Here is an 18644-nt window from a genome sequence, read left to right as displayed (position 1 = left end):
AATGTCATTGCGCAATTGAGCTAGGGAGCAACATTGTCTTAATGAGATATTGACTAGCACATCACCATTCTCAACAACATCAATATCAAGAAGTTTATTTTCTGCACCAAAAGAATCTTCATCTTGATCCATTGGGACTAGTTTTGTACCTAGCATTCGATTGCGCTTATAATAAAAAGAAAAAATAAAATTTTGTGATGCAACCATGTACTTCAGTTGCATAGAAGGTTGGACAACCTCACAAAACACTGAACTACATGTCTTCTTATCCCAACCTTTATCCAAAAATTGCTTGGCATGCATGCCAGACTTGTTGCTTTAATTGTGAACATGGTTTTTGAAACCTTCACTGGAAAGGTATTAAACAAGTCTACAAAAACTATGAGAGGCATGCATAAAGAAATTTTTATTATCCTTGTGGCAATATTAGGCCTCAGAGCTTTCTGTACTTCGTTGAAAAGCTTGGCCCTATATGCCTCTGTAACACTAAAATGTGGGAGAGGCCAATCCACTGAATTCCATGCCGAAAGGTCTTGTTTTCTTAACACACCATGTGTGTTTGCATTGTCCAGCAACTGATAAAAATGATCAGTAAAAAATATACCGGATTGAGCTAGCTCTGTTGCACATCGACCTTGGTATTGTTGTTCTCCTATCGATCCATGCAAAACATCTATAAATCCCAGAATACGTCGGCCATCACCAGCCCCTCTTTGAGAATGAAATTTGAGATAAAGTGTCGGCCTCTTAAATTATGTATGTTTCAAATAATGTATCCAGCTTTGTAGCCCAATCAGCATTTAATTTTGACAAATATTTGATGATATATTTCATTGTCTCGTCAGTAATACAACTAAGGGTATTTTAGTGTCTTGTCTAAGGTTATCTTGAGTATAGATTTTTGCTGCTAATATGCTTGAATTGTGTTGTAAAAAGGGTTTTAATGTTATGATTATATCACTTAATAATTTGATTGTTGTTACTTTAAATCATTTCTTCATGTAGACTATGTTTATACATGTAGTGTCCAGATGTTGAGGGTGTATCTAGCTCTCACCGAAGTCACCATATCTTGCCAGAGGAGTACATGAGGCTTTTACGTACACAAGATCCAAGTACATATCAACGACTTTGAGATGAGTACAATGCCATTAGGAACTCAATGGAGTCTTTTTGGGCCCTTTAATTTGCCATTGCCTAATGGAGGTGATTAAGAAATAGACAAATAGGGAGATTACATGTGGACTAAAACCAATGGTTTGTAAGAGCCTAGAAGGTAGCGGTCAAACTTAGAATAATAGGCTAAATAGGCTCTTTTTTAATTTTTGAAATCAACTAAAACTCAAAAAAATTATAAGTATATGAATTTTTTCCCTATTTTTTATAGAAAAGGATAGCTGCAGCCTGCAGCCATCATTAAGTAAGGTCTCTAAAGTGATAGAGGCCCAAAAACGAGTTCCCATGCATTCAATGCACATTCCCCTTCACTTTCCACTATCCCTCTCTCCCACGTTCCCTCCAAAATGCTCTCTCTTTCCCCTTTCTCATAGCAGGGCGTTTTTCACTCTCTAGACTACCTCTTTTAGCTATCTACCTCGATCTACCTCTCTCTTCACTCAGAAACCTAGATCTATAGCTATGGAAGCTTGATCTGCAACCTCCTCTCAGAAGCTATGGAAGTTTGATCCTCACTTACATTTCCTTACTTCATCCTTCTTCCTTGTCCAACCTCCTTTTACAGAGTGTAACAGCAGAGCTTAGCTATGGAAGCTTGATCTTTAACCTCCTCTCAGAAGCTATGGAAGTTTGATCCTCACTTACATTTCCTTACTTCATCCTTCTTCCTTGTTCAACCTCCTTTTACAGAGTGTAACAGCAGAGCTTAGCTATGGAAGCTTGATCTGCAACCTCCTCTCAGAAGCTATGGAAGTTTGATCCTCACTTACATTTCCTTACTTTCATCCTTCTACCTTATCCAACCTCCTTTTACAGAGTGTAACAGCAGAGCCAAGCTATGGAAGCTTGAGTTGCAAATGCTTTGGCTCTCATAATCTTACTCATTGTCTCCTCTCACCCCCTCTGATATCCTCTTTCAAAGTGCAGTAATAGCACAGCCAAGCCCTTGGAACTTGCTCTACAACTCCTTCTCTTTTGTACATCTCCCTAGTCTAAGTTTTTTTCTCACCATTCTATTTTCCTTTGCCATCAAGGTTTATAATCTCCCTAATATATACATCTGATGTCTTCTTCTAGAGCTCGAAGGCCTCCGATCAGTATTCAATCTCTCTCTTGTAGCAGTGGTCAAGATGAGGATGGGCACTGGAACATCAAACAGTACGAGAAGTGGAATTGGATTATGATGCAGCCTAGTACAAGAGGAACCCACAAGGTGTCAAAGCGATACGTTGATATACAAAGTCACCATTGGAAAGGGCGGATATTGGAGCTCAAACAAGATCGTGATGGAAAAAAGCTAGCCAAGGTCCAACATGTTTACAAGGCAACAGAGCTCAAACTAGCAGACCATGACCAACATCAACGATTTCTTGCAAATTGTAAGTCATTTCACCACTTTATATTCTTGTTTTTAAATCAATTGTGTGCTAATAATGGTATACTTAGCACTGCTTTGATTGTTCTTGGGTTCCTCTGCGCAGATATTTTTCCCTCAAACTATAGTGTGGGAGCCTATGGAGGCAATTTCACGAACCTTTGAAGCATACCATGTGGAGCTTGGTAGTTTAATCTTTGGAGGGTGTTCAGCTGCACAACTTCTTGCACGAAACATCTTCTTCTATGAGGATACATATGTGGTTCCCACGACAGCAAATGGTACTGGAAAATTAGTTCTAGAACCTACACCAACTCTCACATCTTTTGAATGGCCAATTCCAGACAATTCTTCAGTGGCCATGGCTTGTTTGCAGATTGAAAGCAAGGTGCAAAATGCTATGAAGTGCACATATGGATCTCACAAAGCAACCATAACCTGCTTCATACCTCTACACCTCTTTGTGTACCTGTTTCGTACAAGTGACACACATCGCACCCCAACTTTATGGATTGCAAAGGGGGGGAGAGCTCTGACTTGTTTCTTATCGCCTGCATGGGATAAAAAAGTTGTTCAACACAATGGAGACACCATCAGATGCGGAGTAATAGTTGAGAAGGTTGTGATGCGCTACCATATTGCCAAGCAACAGTTGTCCATTGCGTTTCCTTACACGCGATGGAAGCTTACAAATGGAGAATGGGAGGCATTAGACTCCGGCACAACCTCTACAGAACAGGGTGTGCTACATATATCCATGCAAGGTGGGGATGTAGAAGATGTTGCTGTGAATGATGGCTGGTTCCTTGCCAACTTACGTGACTACTTAGTTCTTCGCTCGATTCTCATTGAGTGGTGATTTTGCTTTGATAATCAATGGTAGAGTAGTGCGCAAAAGGCAGGAACGATCTTTTCTTTGTAGAGAAATTACTTTCCCTGGTTGTGTAGCTATCAAATAACCACTGGATATGTAATCTTGGATTGAAGTAATACAATTTCAATTTTTTTGCCTCATTGTCTTATTAAGGTTTTTCAATTGTCTTGTGCAAGTTTTATTTTTTTTGTGATAGTGTAAGGTTGGTCACACAAGCATCTGTGGCTTGAGCCACTAGTAAATTAGAAATGACCTTGCGATGGAAGGACACGTTCTTGCTTTCGCATACCATTTTTAAAAAAAAAATTGGTACTAAAAATTTTAAAAGTTTTTAAAATTTTTATAACAAGGTTGCCCATTTATAAACGATACTTTACTCATTTTCATCAATTGACAATTATCGTTCTCTCCTAACACTTTCTCTCAATTTCGCACACCTTTCTGTAACACACACTCTCTATTTCTTGCAATCACTCATAGTCATGGCACCTCTACTTGACGCACTTATTGCACAACTAGGAAAGCTTGAGCTACTTCATAGGATTGACGAGATCATCCCTATGTTTGAGGGAGCAATTGATGTGCGTGCAACAATGCATCTACACGCGGATGCTTTTACAGATGTCATTCAGTATATGGATCAACACATTAGCACCTACTCCATCATGTTTGAGGGTGATGAGGGTCTATGGGTTCCGGTTGACCTCATCAGGGAAGACAAGAATTTTAGATTCCGCCTATCAAGGTTTTTAAAATCCCTCACAGAAAAGGACTATAGGAATGAGGAGGAAGACTTACTCTTGGATCTACAAATGGGCAACATCGGCACTTCTTTCCTGAGCTGGGACATGGTTTTGGTCCTTCTGTTACAAGAGGGTGTGGCGAAAGAAAGTGGCAAGGAAAAAGAAAAAGGCAAAGCAAAGCTAATGGAGCCAAGGGTTTGGGCATAGCCTCTCATACGGTGAGCCCTCTTTCTTCATTTTGGCTTATGCTTCTTGTCTTTGTGTTTTTACACCCTTGGATGCCAGGGATTAGGGTTAGGTCAATAGGCCTCTTGCAATAGGCTAATGCATAGTCCTTATGAAATAGGTCAATAAGACTTATGCATAGCCCTTATGTAATGGGTTTATGCATAGCCTATGCATAGGGCTTATGCATAATCCCAATGCAATAGGTTTATTCATAGGCTTATGCATACGGATTATGCAATAGAGATTATGTATACGTCCTATGCAATATGTTTATGAATAGCCTTATGCATAGGGCTTATGCATAAGCCTTATGCAATAGGTTTCTGCATAGCCTTATGCATAAGGCTTATGCAATAGCCTTATGCATAAGCCCTATACATAAGCCCTATGCAATAGGTTTCTGCATAGCCTTATGCATAAGGCTTATGCAATATCCTTATGCATAAGCCCTATACATAAGCCTTATGCATAAGCCCTATGCATAGGCCTTATGCAATAGGGCCTATTGCATAAGGCTTATGCATAAGCCCTATGCACACTAGGTTTATGCATAGCCTTAGGGTTAGGTCAATAGGCTTATGCGATAAGCCTTATGCATAAGGCCTATTGCATAATATGTTAAAATGAACTAATTTTATGATTTTTTATGATAATCGTTTGTAGGTCTATTCAAGCGAACAACCACCAAGGGTTTTAGGCCACAGGCAACTCATATGGATTCGGCTAGAAGAGGTAAGTCCTCTTTTTCCATTCTTTGTTTAAACTATGCATTGTGGTCATTTATGTTGCGGAATATTTTGGTTGGCAAGGGTCTTTGGGACATTGTGAGTGGAGATGAGACTAGGCTTGTTGCAGCATCTCCTAGCTCTAGCTCATCCACTACAAGTCAGACACCTTCTAGTCTAGGCTCTTCCATCTACTACTCTTTTGGATGAGCAGAAGAAGTTTGATAGAAGGAATGCCCAAGCTTTGTCATTGATTGCCCTCTCAGTGAAGAGGCACATTATGTCAACCATCAAGTCATACAAAAGTGCTAAGGTGGCATGGGATAAGCTGCTAGAGAGCATGTATCATGTCAAGAATGAGGCTAGAATTCTTGCATTGAACAATCAACTCAAGGAGTTGAAGATGGAGGAAGGTCAAACCATCACTGAGCATATTGGAAAGATCACTAATCTTAGAGATCAGTTGGCAAGTGTTGATGAAGAAATGGAGGACAAAACGTTAGTCTCCACTACTCTCAATAGCCTAACCCCTTCTTATGGTACTTTTGTGACATCTTTGACCATTATGCTTAGGGCTTCCCCTGTTTCTTTTGATGAGCTGGTAGGGCTGCTCTTACAGGAAGAGGAGAGAACATCCAATTTTGCCCATTCTTCCCGCCAAGGTGAGCAAGCACTTTTCGGAGGGAAGGGAAAATTTCAGCCCAAGGGAGGTAATTTTTAGAAAAAGAACAGCCATGCAATCAGCCCAAGAATGAGGGGAATGCAAGCAATAATGCTAGTCAAGGACCAAAGAAGAAGGGCAGATGCAGCTATTGCAAGGTGCTAGGTCACTACATTGTAGAATGTTAAAAAATAATCGTAAATGAGAAGAAGAGACAAGACACAAACAGTAATTCTGTTGCTTTGGCTGAAAATTCAAATGCCTCATCTCATGCTCATTATGCACAGAATGACAAGGACTTTGCCTTTGGTGTAATGGATCATGAGATCATTGACACAAGGGGGGAATGCAGTGATTGCAGTGCACATGCCCATGCTCTTATTGAGCCAGTGCTAGAGACACTTGATGCGTCTTTGGCTACCACTGACACATGGTATTTGGACAGTGGTGCATCGAGGCACATGACACACCATAGAGATTAGTTTGAGGAGATCACACCTGTTCATGGCACATAGGTGATTTGTGCAAATGATGCTACACAAGACATCACAGGAGTGGGACATGTTCCTATTCTTTTGGATGGTTCAGGGAAGAAACAATACATCCGTGATGTTTGGTATGTGCCGGATTTGAAAAGGAAACTCATTTTAGTTTCTTCCATTGCTCATGAGACCAACACATGTTGGTGGAGTTCTAGGATGGCCAATGCCGGATTAAGGATCCCAAGAAGGGCTATGCTATTGTGGCTACATGTACTTATGAGAAAGGGTTGTACAAGCTTGATGCTCAGTCCTATACTCAGCATGCTATGGCTGTATCATGTGCTTGTCAGGGTGATTTATGGCATGCAAGGTTTGGCTATGTTCATCACAGGGCATTGACCCACTTGTATAACAAGATGGTCATTGGGATGCCTAAATTACAACAGCCAGCTCATGAAGTGTGTGAAGGGTGTGCTCTTGGAAAATTACACCGCCTACCTTTCAAGAAGGATGGCAAGGGTGATGTCAAAGCAACAAGAGTATTGCAGATAGTGCACAGTGATGTGTGTGGCCCCATGAATGTGACTACTCATTTTGGTATCTTTATTGATGATCATTCTAGGTTCAGTTGGCTTTTCCTCTCATGAAGCATAAATCAGAAGTATTTTATTGGTTCAAGATATTCAAGGCTATGGCTAAGAATAAAACCAATTCAAAGATACAAACACTTTGTTCAGATAGAGGGGGAGAGTAGGGATACTTTCAGGAATGTGGCATCAAGCATCATTTGATAGTGCCATACACACCTCAGCATAATCCTATGCCAAAAGGAAGAATAGGACACTCATGGAGATGACTAGATGCATGCTAAAATATAAGAAGATCTCAAAGGGATTCTGGGGAGAGGCCATTACTACAACCACCTACATTTTGAACAGATACCCAACCAAGGCTTTGGTTGATAAGACTCCATTTGAGGCATTTCATGGGTACAAGCCCAAGGTAATTCATCACTTCAAAATTTTTGAATCGGTTGCATATGCTTTAGTTCCAGCCCAACACAAAACAAAGATTGATGACAAGAGTGTCAAATGCATATTTGTGGGATATAACCTTGAAAGTAAAGGATTCCGTCTTTATGATCCTATTACTAGGAAGGTTATCATAAGCAGAGATGTTGCTTTTGTAGAGAATGAAGTAATGCAGCCAGTCAATGTGGACTTGCCACCATATGATGATGATGTACCTCTTGATATAATTCAGTTTGAGGATGATGAGATGGGTTCTCCACATGTTTCTTCTTCTTCCTCACCCAGTTTAACATTGGTGCCACATGTTGAGGGTGTTTCTCCCTAAAGTGTTCCAGATGGGTAGCCAGCTCTAGTGGGGACGGATAGCCACGTGTTTAGCCACATGTTTGGAAACATTACCACCGTCGTGCAAAGGATGCCACACCCAATGGTAACACGGAAATTTCAGTTCCAAAATGGGCACGGTTGACACTTAGAGACGCCAAGGATCAACCAGTTTTAGGGAGAACCAGGACAACCACAAAGAATGCCCCATCTCAGGTGAATTATGCATTGATTACCTCAGTGATGGATGCTAAATTAGAGCCTCAAAAGTTTGAGGATGCAAAGGGACATCCCACATGACAGAAGGCCATGGAATCAGAGAGTAGTTCCATTGATAAGAATGCCACATGGGATTTTGTTGATGACCAATTGGGATTTTGTTGATAGACCAATTGGGAAGAATGTTGTTGGCACAAAATGGATCTATAAGGCTAATTATCATGCAGATGGTACTGTTGAGAAGCACAAGGCAAGGTTAGTTGCCAAGGGGTATGCTCAAGAAGAGGGAATAGACTATGAAGAGACTTTTTCTCTAGTAGCCAAGATGACTACCATTCGTTCCATCATCTCTCTTGCTGCACGTTATGGTTGGCCCATCTCTCAGATGGATGTCAAGACTACCTTCTTGAATGGAGATTTGAAGGAGGTTTATGTGCAGCAGCCCCAAGGATTTGAGGTTGAGGGACAAGAGCACAAGGTATGCAGGCTACGCAAGGCGTATATGGGCTCAAACAAGCACCTCGTGCATGGTATCACAAGATACATCAGTATTTGTTGTCCCAAGGCTTTGTGAACACACATACAGAGTCTAACATTTATGTTCTACAAGAAAATTCAGATTTGTTGATTTTGGTGCTTTCTGTGGATGATATATTACTCACTAGAAGTAATACACAGCAAATTGCAGCCATTAAGGCCACCTTACCTTTGATATGATAGAATTGGGTTTATTGCATTATTATCTTGGCATTGAGTTTTGGCAGACCCAAGAGGGGATATGCATGTACAAACAAAGTATGCTAAAGGTCTCTTGCCGCAAAGTTTAAGATGGAAGAATGCAAACCTATGGACACTCCATTGGAAAAAGGCCTCAAGCTTACAAAGCATGACACAGTTGAGAAGTTTGATGGCACACTTTACATGCAGTTAGTGGGGAACCTCATCTATTTGTGCTCTACCAGGCCAAATATTGCATATGCTATAGGGTTACTTAGTCAGTTCATGCATTGTCCCACAGGCACACATTGGAATGTAGCCATTCTCAGATATCTGCAGGGCACTCTTTCATTTTGGATTGCATTATTCTTCAGCTTGTGATGTTTCTTTGAGTGGTTTCACGGACTCAAATTGGTCGGGGGACATGGATGATAGAAGATCAACAAGCAGATATTGCTTCTCATCATTGGGTTCAGCATGCATATTGTGAGGTGAAAAAAAGAAGAAAGAACCTGCCTCTATAGCTCTTCCACCTCCCAAACTTGGAAACACTACCACGAAAACGGGGCACCACCAGCCACCGGCTGGAACACTCTCTCAACATTCGCCACCCACCCACACCATAAGACAGCTCAGAACCACAACGAACAGATGATCATTCAGCAAAAAACATATACAGCATCAACCATGTACAAACTCAGCAAATACACCAAAGACCAGGGCTCTGGCCAGGATTTACTGCCAAGGGAATACACCCTTGCGTCTGACGACCAAGCCTCTGTTTCCCGGTACCTGTAATCCAGAGGGTGCCCACACCAGCAACCCTTCTTCACTTTCTCTGTAGCCCGGCTACTCTCTATCTGCTGCTACCTGCCAATTGTCGTAGGCGAGCCCCACTGTCTCCAGCCCACACATCAGCACCACTTCTGCATCAAACACACACAAAAACCCAAGGCTCCCTCTCTGGTCAGCATCCACTCAACTGCCTGCAATCATCGTCCACACAAGACTAGCTACTCTCACCAGAAGGCGCCCACACCAGCACCACTTCACTCAGCAGCTCCCACTCTCTGTATGTCGAGACCAGCAGTTTCACCAACCCCCAGAGCCCTGCACCATCCTCAACACCACGAACCACTGCTCACCGCAGCATCAACAGATATCTAGCCCAAGCCACATCACCCAATCCTTTCCTAACAGCAGCTCTCTCTGCTGCTTCAATCATCAACCCATACTATCACGATCACCCAAGAGACCTGCAGCCTCTTCTGTACTGTCACCAGCCCCTCTATAACCAACACACAAGCGCCCCCAGCTTTCAGTTACCAGGCGGCCATTTCCTTCTCTTCTCTCCTCACCTCTCTGTAACAATGATACCTGCCAGCCACACACCTGCAGCTGCCCTCTCTGTTGCCAGCACCCATCGCCAGCTGCTCCTAGGCGGCTCCCTTCTCATGCACACGACTGTGTCTTCTCTTAACCTGCTGCTGCGCTCGACTCCTCTTGCACTTGCGACTGTACCAGCCACTTTGCTCTCCACTCCAGAACCCGGGGGCCACCACACCTTCCAGCCGTCGTCTGGGTCTGCACAGCACCTCTGCGCCTTCTTTCACGTCTGCAACTGCGCCCCTCCTTAGTGCTTGCGACTGTACCCAAGAGCCCCCCCAGTGCGTCGGCTCTTTTTTCTCTTGGCTCCGTCCTGTGGCTACCCTCAGCGCACACGTCAGCGCCTCCACCAGCAGCACTGCTCTCCCACAAGGCGGCTTCCACAGAGCCTCTGCAAGCTTACTTGTCACTCTGCCCAGCTCTCGGCTGCAGCTACGCTCCAGAGGGCGCCCTCGTCTGCGCCAGCCAGCTCACACAGTCAGCTCTCTTTCTTCCGTCTGTAGCGTACTCTGCCTTCTCCCTATTCCCCCCGGGCACTTCCTCTACAGCAGGCGCGCCTTCTCATCAACCCCCAGAGCCTTCTCGAAGCGGCCATCACGTTCGCCTTCTAGACGTTGAGTTGGCAGCCCACCATGCCTTCACGTAGCTTTTTTTAATTGGCCATGTTATATTATTTTTTATTTTTTTCAAAAAGCCTCAAAGCCACAAGTAATGGCCACCCACTAATATTTAAAAACTCTCCTTCTCCTTATACTTTTTCCGGAAGATACGGCGCCCATAATTTCCAAATAAATGCAAGAGTTGCCCGCCGTCTTCATCAGCATCATTACCACCAAGCCCATCAAATTCCAGTCGGTGCCCTATGCATTTAGTAACCATCTGTACATCACACGGTTGCCATAAAAACTCCAAACTCCAGCATCTTCTCCGAAAAACAAAACACGTGCATATTCCAGCTTTCTGCCAAACCACTCGGCCTGTACACTTGCCAGGGCATTCAGGGCAAATTTTATTCACACACCACACGCACCATATATACACTGACCAAAAACACCTTTCAGATTTTAGCCTGACACATATCTTGGCTCAGTAAGAAGCAAGACTGTGTTTCTCTTTCCTCAAGTGAAGAAGAATACAAAGCCGCAAATGCAGCCACTACAGAGGTTATGTGGTGGTTAAGGAAGCGTACGTATGATTTACATCATGCACAGGATGGTGAGGCCAGCTCTATCTTTTGTGACAGTATGAGTTGTGTGAGGTGAAAAAAAAGAAGAAGAAAGAACCTGCCTCTATAGCCCTTCACCCCCCAAACTTGGAATAACAAACACAACGGAGGCACCACCAGCCACCGGCTGGAACGCTTCTCGCAATTCACCACCCACCCACACCATAAGGACAGCTCAAAACCAACACAAACAACTGATCATTTATTAAAAACATACAGAGCACCCAACACCATGTGTAACTCAATAATTACACCAAAAACCAGGAACCTGGCCAAGGGAATACACCCTTGCATCTGACAACCAAGCCTCTATCTTACTGCCAAGGGAATACACCCTTGCGTCTGACAACCAAGCCTCTGTCTCCCGATCTCTACACTCTCCAGAGGGCGCCCCACCAGCAACCCTTCTTCACTTCCTCTGTAGCCCGGCTACTCTCTGTCCAGCTGCTACCTGCCAAGTGTCGTAGGCGAGCCCCACTGTCTCCAGCCCACACATCAGCACCTCTACAGCTTCCAACTCTGCACTGTGCTCCAGGCTCTCTCTCTGGTTAGCATCCACTCTCTGCTTGCAATCGTTGCCCACACAAAACCAGCTACTCTCTGTTCAGAAGGCGCCCACACCAGCTAACCTTCAACTTAGCAGCTCCCACTCTCTGTGTGTCGAGACGAGTAGCTTCGCCAACCACAGAGCCTCTGCACAATCCTTGCTCGTCAGCTCCTCTCGCTCTTCACACTGCAGCTCCCTCTTTCTTTTGTATCCAGCCCAAGCCACATCACTTCAATCCCTTTCTAATAGCAGCCCTCTTGTACTTGCTGTGAATTGGCGTCTCCCAGCCACCCCAGCAGCCTCAAACTCAGCAGCACAAGCTTCCTTGTACACACAACGGCCAACTCTCTTTTCCAGCTCTGCACAGCCGTGAGCCCAGCTCCAAACGGCAACCTTCTCACACGGCCCACACTAGCCCGTCAGCTCACTTGCAGAGCCCCCCAGTAAAACCACTAGGCGGCCATCACTCTACTCTCTTTGCACATCTGGCTGCGCTCCAGCCCTTCATCAGACTGTTCCACGTTGGTTACACCAGACCCAAAACAACAGCAAGGCGGCCACACCACTTCCCTCGCCTCTGTCTGCTGCAGCGTCCCTCCAGTCTCTCTTGCGAGCCTTCTATATCGCGCTCCCTTCGCACCAGGCGGCTGCACACCACTTGTGTTGTCTTCCCCTCCTGCACTTCATTCGCTCCAGGCCTTCATCTCACAAGGCGGCTCCTCTGCTCGTCTCTCCCTTTGTTCGATCACCTGGGCGCCTCCAGCTTCGTGGCGACCTCTAGCACCAGCTCTACCCTCTCACAAGGCGGCGCCTCACCTCTGATCTCTGCAGCAACTCCACCAGGCGTCCCTTCCTACTCCAACAAAGTGGCCAACTCTTCCAACCGCCAGCCTTCGACAGCTCCCCTTGTCTCTTTTCTACAGCGTCTCACACACCAGGCAGCTACGAGGCCTGTGCGGACTCACGATTACCCGGCGGCCACCACTTCGAATCTTCGCCAGCTGCTGCAGATCACCCACGCAAGGCGATTTCTCTCTTCTGGCGGTCAAAACTTGGAGGCAACTCCTTCGCCTCTTTCTCTGCAATTCGATCAGAGCCCCCAGTCCCTTCACGACGGCCCTGTCTCCTGGCTGCTGCTCACCAGTCCCTCTGCACGCGCTTACCGCTGCACACGCCCAAGAGAACCCCCAAACTTATATCACAAGGCGACTTCCTTTGACAACCCGGCGACTCCCTTCACTGTCTTCGCCAACTTTCCAGAAGAACCTCGCTGGCGGCAGCTCAAGCCTCCACGCCAACCTTCCAGAAGGCCACGTTCATCCTTATTTTTATTTTATTTATTTTGAAAAATGGCCACCATGCTATTCCTTTTCACACCAATGCTCTTATGACCTTGGCCCCATAATCTTTTATGCTCCCATGCACCACATACTCAAATGCGACCTTCCAAGTGCCCATTGTATTTTGACGTGCCCACACATATCAAGCGGCCGAACAGCTGAAATCAACCCCAGCGAACCTCTTTCCGGACAGGCCTGCAACAAACCCAAAATAAATCCGTCCACCCTGTAGACTTGGCAAGACATTCCCAAACAAATCTCTTCACACACGCCATGCATCCATATGTACACGAGCCCAAAATATCTTTCAAAAAAACGCCTGACATACTTTGCCAACCTCCCCCATCTGCTAGAGCATTCATGCTCAGCAGCAAAAAGATAAAGTCCAGTAACTATCCACCAGGATCAAAAGGAAATAGTAACTCTCACCATCCCATTCCCCAATATCTATGAAACACCATGGCTGCATCACTACATACCAAACATCAACCATATGAGCCACAAAATCACTCACGCCCACTTCACCCACAACAAACCTCCTGGTCTTCAAAAAATGTGGCATTGCAGCATCTAGCATCCCATTCATTATTACCAATGAAGGCCAGGTTCCAGCATCTTGACCTTTCTTCACAGAAAAATCCACATCCTTTCCAACAGCAGTGTCCACAAACACTTCCAGCTCTTGTAAAACAGGCATCTCTTCACAACCATACAGCTCATCTGGTTCAGAACCCTTGTCATCCATGGGCTTTGCCTTTAGCATTTCAGCAACACACAAGGTAGCCTTAGCTACACTCTCAACCATATCTGCATCCATGTCTACCTCTGGCTCCTGTTCATCAAGGCTAGCAACTTCCCACATATCATCCTCAAGCACACTACTCACTTCACAACGCTCTTCATCAGCCAAATCTACATGCATACCTTCTTGAGTGTTGCCAACCCCCCTGGTATCATCGTCCAAAGACTCCCCAGCACATAATGCATCCAATGGAAAAACATCCATACCATTCACATTGCAGGTACCATATCATCATCAAGCTGTCCCAGAAATTCCATAATAATAGAATCTTCCTCCACACTCTCCATATCTGCATTGCAAACCGTCTTCACTTCATCACAAGTCTCTACCCCATCCTCCTCCCTTGTAGAATCCGGCAAAGAATCATCCTCAAAGCATCCTGTATCCAGCTCCTCTTCCTTCTTATCATCAGCCAATCCCAAGGCATCATCCTCTTTGTTTCCATGTGCATGCATATCATCCAAATCCAAATGCAAATGATCTCCAATAGGACCTTCCAAATCACTATCATGTATAGCCATGATATCCAAATCCAAAGAAGAATCCACTAGCAACTCCTTATCTTCACTTTGCTTCTTCACTTTGCTTCTCATCAACCTTCACTTGCTTTTCATCCACCTTCTTTTCATCCACCTGCTTTTCAAACTTTGGAAAAAAATCAGAAGGCATATAGAACATCCCCCTTTACACCTGTATCGGCCTTTGAGGCTCCTGTCTGATCAAACTTTGCATAGGACTCTTATCCACCTCAACCAAATTTACCTGCTTATCCCTTGCAGACACAACACCTTCATACGGATAAATACCCATCTCCATCTGCTTCAAAACCTTGCCTTCCTTTTCCCTAGCAACCCTAACTGCATCATCAAATGACTTGGGACTCTTCAACTCAACCCTGACCTTCAAATGGGATAACAAACCATCAATAAACAAGCTCTTTTTCAGAAACATAGGAGGAACTCCCTGCTTTAAAGTCACACACCACTTACCCCACAAACATGTAAATACCTTCACAAAGTCATCCCCAGTGATTGCCCATGTACCTGCTTCAAGATGCTCAACTCCTGCCAAAGCACACTAGAATCCTCCGCTTGCTGAAAACGCTCCAAAAGGCCTTCTTTCAACCTGTCTAAGGTCAAAACACCATGTAGCTCACATGCCGCATCATGTGCTTCAAAATCCTTAAGCCAGCTTCGGGCATCTCCCTTCAAAAAGATCTTTATCAGCTTCAAAACTTGCTCTTCATCTGTCATATGATTGCTAATGCATGCCAACTCCATCTGCTCCAAAAGGTCACACACATCTTCACCCTTCCTGCCATGAAACTCTGGATAAGACCACATCATGACAACCTGTAACAATCCCTGAGCTCTCCTCAGTGGAACACACGCCCTTCTAGGCAAAGAACAACGCCAGAGTTTGATCCTCAGTGGGGGCACCAGAAGAATGTGAGGTGAAAAAAAAAGAAGAAAGAACCTGCCTCAATAGCCCTTCACCCCCCAAACTTGGAAAAACAAACACAACGGAGGCACCACCAGCCACCGACTGGAACGCTTCTCGCAGTTCACCACCCACCCACACCATAAGGACAGCTCAAAACCAACACAAACAACTGATCATTTATCAAAAACATACAGAGCACCCAACACCATGTGTAACTCAATAATTACACCAAAAACCAGGAACCTGGCCAGGATTTACTGCCAAGGGAATACACCCTTGCGTCTGACAACCAAGCCTCTGTCTCCCGGTCTCTGCACTCTCCAGAGGGCGCCCCACCAGCAACCCTTCTTCACTTCCTCTGTAGCCCGGCTACTCTCTGTCCAGCTGCTACCTGCCAAGTGTCGTAGGCGAGCCCCACTGTCTCCAGCCCACACATCAGCACCTCTACAGCTTCCAACTCTGCACGGTGCTCCAGGCTCTCTCTCTGGTCAGCATCCACTCTCTGCTTGCAATCGTCGCCCACACAAAACCAGCTACTCTCTGTTCAGGCGCCCACACCAGCTAACCTTCAACTCAGTAGCTCCCACTCTCTGTGTGTCGAGACCAGCAATTTCGCCAACCACAGAGCCTCTGCACAATCCTTGCTCGTCAGCTCCTCTCGCTCTTCACACTGCAGCTCCCTCTTTCTTTTGTATCCAGCCCAAGCCACATCACTTCAATCCCTTTCTAACAGCAGCCCTCTTGTACTTGCTGAATTGGTGTCTCCCAGCCACCCCAGCAGCCTCAAACTCACCAGCCTCAGCTTCCTTGTACACACGACAGCCAACTCTCTTTTCCAGCTCTGCACAGCCGCCGTGAGCCCAGCTCCAAACGGCAACCTTCTCACACGGCCCACACTAGCCCGTCAGTTCACTTGCAGAGCCCCCCACCCAGTAAAACCACTAGGCGGCCATCACTCTACTCTCTTTGCACATCTGGCTGCGCTCCAGCCCTTCATCAGACTGTTCCACGTTGGTTACACCAGACCCAAAACAACAGCAAGGCGGCCACACCACTTCCCTCGCCTCTGTCTGCCGCAGCGTCGCTCCAGTCTCTCTTGCGAGCCTTCTATATCGCGCTCCCTTCGCACCAAGCGGCTACACACCACTTGTGTTGTCTTCGCCTCCTGCACTTCATTCGCTCCAGGCCTTCATCTCACAAGGCGGCTCCTCTGCTCACCTCTCCCTTCGTTCGATCACCTGGGCACCTCCAGCTTCGTGGCAACCTCCAGCACCAGCTCTGCCCTCTCACAAGGCGGCGCCTCACCTCTGATCTCTGCAGCAACTCCACCAGGCGTCCCTTCCTACTCCAACGAAGCGGCCAACTCTTCCAACCGCCAGCCTTCGACAGCTCCCCTTGTCTCTTTTCTGCAGCGTCTCACACACCAGGCAGCTACGAGGCCTGTGCGGACTCACGATTACCCGGCGGCCACCACTTCGAATCTTCGCCAACTGCTACAGATCACCCACGCAAGGCGATTTCTCTCTTCTGGCGGTCAAAACTTGGAGGCAACTCCTTCGCCTCTTTCTCTGCAGTTCGATCAGAGCCCCCAGTCCCTTCACGATGGCCCTGTCTCCTGGCTGCTGCTCACCAGTCCCTCTGCACGCGCTTATCGTCGCTGCACACGCCCGAGAGAACCCCCAAACTTATATCACAAGGCGACTTCCTTTTACAACCCGGCGACTCCCTTCACTGTCTTCGCCAACTTTCCAGAAGAACCTCGCTGGCAGCAGCTCAAGCCTCCACGCCAACCTTCCAGAAGGCCACGTTCATCCTTATTTTTATTTTATTTATTTTGAAAAATGGCCACCATGCTATTCCTTTTCACACCAATGCTCTTATGACCTTGGCCCCATAATCTTTTATGCTCCCATGCGCCACATACTCAAATGCGACCTTCCAAGTGCCCATTGTATTTTGACGTGCCCACACATATCAAGCGGCCGAATAGCTGAAATCAACCCCAGGGAACCTCTTTCCGGACAGGCCTGCAACAAACCCAAAATAAATCCGTCCACCCTGTAGACCTGGCAAGACATTCCCAAACAAATCTCTTCACACACGCCATGCATCCATATATACACAAGCCCAAAATATCTTTCAGAAAAATGCCTGACAAGTTGCATTGCCATTGGGAAGAATCCTGTCCTTCATGCCCGCATGAAACACATTGAGAATCACTATCATTATTTTCAGGATTGTATACAAGATGGCTTCATTGACCTCATCTATTGTTCCACTCTGAGGACAATGTGGCAAACATCTTCACTAAAAGCCTGTCAGCTCCACTTTTCATACATCATCGTTGACATGGCTTGGGGATTCGAGATATTACAAACAACAATGTCAAGGGGGGTTGTAAAATGACACTGTCATTCATGTGTTACCCCATAGGTTGCTATATCATGATGGATGAATTTGTGCAACCATGGTACTTTAGGTGCCCTGGGTACTACTGAGACATTTCCAGAGTACTTCAGCCATATCTTTGAGGGGGGGTTTGTAGACATATACAAAGATATGGTGTTGTAGGGTAGACTAGGACTTAGTCTATTTTTATATTCTACTTGGGTACTATATATACCAAGTACTTTGTATCTCATTCTATCGAACATCTATTGGAGCTTTCTTGTGTGGAGCACATTCATTCACTTGTGTTCATTACTTGTCTCGATCTTGTTCCTTCAGTTTGGTCTCAGTTTACTTAGACACAGGTATGGTTCCATAAAACCTTTTCACATACACAAAGTTAATCTTTTATGCATTATATAAGTCTTATTTTTTAATCTTATATGTTGGTGGGCTTACAATCGGGCTAGTCGATGCCATGGGGGCAATCTACCCCACTTGGCCAATCAGGGCAAACCATGCCTTTGATAGGCGCGGGGAAAGTGGTGTAGGTCCATCACGATATGGTTGTGAGATGAGCTTACCCCACCTTCCTCGACTAGACCCACCCCCACTTCCTCACGTCCATCTTCACCACACACGACGAAGAAGACGTAATAGGGATTCTCGGGGGGTAGTAGACATGCTAGCGGGGGGGCAAGCTGCTTTTGCTTTGGCAAACGTAGCACTAGGTCTCCCGATGCATCTCCCCAACAGGGGTCTCTTCATCTACACACTATGAGCCAGCTCCCAGCAGGAGACCCATGATTCCACCATTCGATCCACACACCCTACCATACAACATGGATGTCAATGGTGCCCTCATGATGGATACATGAGGAAAGCAAGTCATGAACCGCTTTTTGCATGTACTTGCAAACCTGGAGTTCATGAACTCCTTCAAAAAGTGGAAAGCACA

The sequence above is a fragment of the Cibotium barometz genome, chromosome 29 (genome assembly GCF_041138505.1).
Source record: "Cibotium barometz isolate CiBa-2024 chromosome 29, ASM4113850v1, whole genome shotgun sequence".
NCBI classification, from domain to species: domain Eukaryota; kingdom Viridiplantae; phylum Streptophyta; class Polypodiopsida; order Cyatheales; family Cibotiaceae; genus Cibotium; species Cibotium barometz.
The sequence above is the reverse complement of the archived record's forward strand: the minus strand, read 5'-3'. Positions refer to the sequence as shown.